Genomic DNA, 4,054 nt, shown 5'->3' with positions numbered 1-4,054 from the left:
GGAGATGCTCCAGCTTCAGGGATTATCTCTCTCGTTTTGGAGAGAATGTGTTGTCTCCTAATGGAAACTGTTAGGGCTTTTTAAAATTTTTATTGATTTTTAATTCTTAAGCTAGATGCCAGGGGCCTAGCTATTGGAGCAGAAAAAAAAATATTTCAAAGATAATATGAGAGAAGTAGCTCAAACTGGTCAGTGAGTGATCATTAGTGTGGAGCCAGGTTCCACTTGTAATTTCTTCTTCCCATCTGCTCTCAGATACTCCATGGCTGCCTCCCAGGAGGAAACACAGAACCTGTTGAATTGCAGTTATTGACTTGGAAATGGAGCTTGGAGAAAATTCTCTAATTCTTTGTATATCCCCTGCCTCCTCTTGAAAAAGCTCTTCTTCATCTATTTGAGAATCAGAGCTTTCATTTCATCTCCCTTAAGTCTTCTGGTCAGTGCTCATCTCTCCATTTCTTGAAATCATATTATCTAGAGCCCTTGATCACCAAGCATGCTACATTCTTCTCTGGCTGTTTCACTGGCCTGGCAAGCCCAGCTGTCAGCTTCTGGAGGACAGTGGCCGTAGATCACATCTACCACTGTTGCTAGCACTGTGCTCACAAACTTACAGCTTCTCAGAAAAGACTTGCCCCAGTGACCCATCTTGAGCTGTCTTCCCCTTCTGCACCTCTCCACAGTTATACAGATTAGTTCATCAACCTCAAACTCATTGCCCTCAGGGACTTATAGTCTTAAGAAAGGAAGAAAAAAAAAAAAACAGAACTGAACGGAATCAGTTGCCAACATTTAAGAACCAGGAGACATTTGATTTCTGGCTTCTCTTAAGGAATTGGATGATTGGACAATCCCAGCCCCATTCTTACCCAGCAGCAACGTGCTAGAGCAGAGGGGTAGCTGCCCCTTTATATGGAACATATTCTCCAACCCAATGGCTCTAAATTCCAGCCAGCCTTATTTATTTATTTCCTGGCTAGTTCAGAAGATAAATGAGTTTGACCAATATCTTCTGTACAGGAAATTCAGATTATTCTCCCCAGAAGTCCATCACATTTAAAATCAGCATTATCAAGATGGAGAACACATGTACACCCAATAAAGAATTTTTAAAAAGAATAAATAAATAAAATCAGCATTAGCTATTTGTCTAAAACCAAGCCCATTATCTTAGACTCTGGGCATGAGCTGTGGGTCTGTTCCCTTCCTATCTCACTTGATGACCTTACTCTCCAAGTTATCCAAGACCAAAGCTTCTGGGTCTCTCCAAATATACCCCCATTCCTCACTAAATCCTGTCCATTTCAACCCAGAAACATTTCCAAATCCCAGGTGCCTCAGATGGTAAAGAATCTGCCTGCAGTGTAAGAGATCCAGGTTCGATCCCTGGGTCAGGAAGACTCCCTGGAGAAAGGAATGGCAGCCCACTCTAGTACTCTTGCCTGGCCTGGAAAACTCCGTGGACAGAGAGCCTGGTGGGGTCACAAAGAGTCAGACACAACTGAGCAGCTAAAACGACACACACTGACTAACCCCTCCTTGCCGCTTCTACTGCCTGCTCTCTGGCCGTCCCTACTTTTTATCTGGATCTCCTAACTTGCCTTCCATCCTTCAGTCCCCCCTCTCCAAATTCACCCTTCATATGCCACCAAGTGACACCATTCAGATTTTGTCACTCTTTTCTTCAAAAACCCCCAAAGTCTCCAAAGCCTAGAAAACTAAGTCTAAACCCCACGGCCTCCACCATTTGTCCCCAGTTTACCTTAAAGGTCATACTGGCTCTATATCTTCCAGAGTCAACTCCATCCCAGTTTTCAGAATGTCCCTGTACCTGTTCACTCGCAGGCTGAGCTCAAAGGAGTAAAAGCCCTCCTGGGTGAACAGACCATTTAAAGACCTGGAGAAAGCAACTCAAGGATAACCATTCTATCATGGTAGAATTCTAGCCAGGGTGACTTGGGCTGAAAAAGCTACTTCCTGGGAGAATAGAACTTTTTAAAAATCCTTGAAGCATCCCCAGCAGGCACTGATTTTGCTTAAGCAAAACCAACCATTTCTGAGCTTCAATTTTAGTCATCTCTCTCTGATTCAGGGGAGTACTTTAGAATTCACTTTGGAGACTTCCAGTGGGAGAGAAAAATTATAGTTGATTTCTTACTTTCAGAAAAATAGAATATAAAGTAATGTACCTTTTGGGAATCATATTAGTTGTATCCTGATTTATGCATTGTGTTTAGTTTCTAACAAGATTTGATTTTCAGTGGCCAAATTGTTAAGCACATGAAAAATTCTTACAACCAGCTGAGGAAAATGTTGTTTTCAGACTTCCTTTCTTTTCCTCAGCTTTCTATTTCTGTTAATCAGCTTAAAACTAATTAGAGTAAATTAATTCATCAGAATAATAACAATTGCCAGGGAGTCACACACTAACACTTTATTCCTAGAGACAAGAGCTTCCTGGGGGTTGGGAAGCAATTACAACTTCTTAATAATTTACGGAAGAAAAGGAGACTGGATCTGTATCAATTATATTTTATTTGTTTGAGAAACTTTTAATGAATTTAAGGGGAGAAATTAAACATCTCAGTAAGAAGCGATTACCGTCTCTGAACTGTGCTCCACCTCTTGCTCATGAGTGGCTTGTGAGGCTAGCCTAACTGCATCCAGGATGGCGAGAAAGCACCAAAGAACACTGTGATGAGCTGTGCTCATGACTTATCCAGGAGCACTTCTCTTTCATATTTACCATCTGCAAAATACTTGGATGTCATCAGCATACAGGACTCCTGGAAAAAAATCTGTCTCACCAACTTGAAACGACAAAAGTGGAGAAAGCTCTTACCCTACCTAGATGTGGGAATCCAATCTTGAATTTTACCCCCTAGTGGGTCTTTGACCCATTTTTTTAAATATGCAGCTGAATTGTACTCCTTGCAGTCAAAATACCTCTAGCTGGATAAATACTAATAGCATTAGCATCTAAAGCCAAGAAATCTCAATACTTATGTACTGTACATGATCTAATGGCTGAAGAAACTATCATGTCAATTTCACCTCCAATATTTCTCTTATGTTCCTTCCTGCTAGAAAGACATACTACCAACCCATGTCGTCCTTATCGCATCTCACCATCCCATGTCACTCAACACATTATTGACCAGAGGGTTTTGCAGAAACTAATGCCTGTGACTAGTGATTTGTTATGTAAATGAATATTGAAACACCTGCATTTGAATAAATTTCAACAACTTTTTCTCAATGTTCTTATTTGAAACATGTTTTACGAAAACATTCTAATATTTTGTTAGAGTGTGAAAGGCAGGCAGTATAGCAGGCTCCTATGTGCAGGGGTAAAGAACGTCTGTGACAAATAGACCATATTTTACTGCTCTTTCCCCTGGAAGAGCAGACTCTACACTTCCTGGTGGCATTTTTTTTTTTTTTAGTTCTGTGGGTATTATTTCCTCTAGAATATGTTCTTTTTTTTTACCTGATAGTTGACAAGGTGGATCTTTGTGGGGGGCTCTTTCAGAAATAAGAAATTTTACAATGTGTCATTTTTGAAAATTTTACAGTAACAAACTTGCATTTACAATATACACAAAAGTGAAAATGAAGTCTGACTCTTTGCGACCCCATGGACTGTACCCTACCACGCTCCTCCATCCATGGGATTTTCTAGGCAAGAGTACTGGAGTGGGTTGCCATTTCCTTCTCCAGAGGATCTTCCTGACCCAGGAATTGAACCTGGGTCTCCTGCATTGTAGGCAGACGCTTTACCATCTGAGCCACCAGGGAAGTCACAAGCTTGCAACAAAAACCTAATGGAGCAAAATGTGAATGATAAACAACAATCATAAGTTGTATAATGAACCCTTGATCAATTTTCTATGCACAGTAATGTTATTAATAATTGTATCACTCGCTAAAAAAGTACTGGAGACTTCCCTTGTGGTCCGGTGGTTAAGAATCCCTGGTCCAGGAACTAAGATCACAAACGTCTTGGGGCAACTAAGCCCACACACCTCGATTAAAGTCCATGTGCTGCAGTGAA

At 40.9% G+C, this 4,054-nt stretch overlaps 1 non-coding gene across 1 annotated transcript; it reads right to left on the bottom strand.

Moving 5' to 3' along the window:
- Positions 1-3,725: 3,725 nt before the first annotated feature.
- Positions 3,726-3,798, bottom strand: TRNAC-ACA. The gene has a single exon. It is a non-coding gene; the product is annotated as a tRNA-Cys (tRNA).
- Positions 3,799-4,054: the final 256 nt, after the last annotated feature.

This window comes from Oryx dammah, unplaced genomic scaffold (assembly GCF_014754425.2).
Source record: "Oryx dammah isolate SB20612 unplaced genomic scaffold, SCBI_Odam_1.1 HiC_scaffold_5, whole genome shotgun sequence".
NCBI lineage: Eukaryota > Metazoa > Chordata > Mammalia > Artiodactyla > Bovidae > Oryx > Oryx dammah.
Note: the sequence above shows the minus strand (reverse complement) of the source record. Positions and strands in the feature narration are given on the sequence as shown.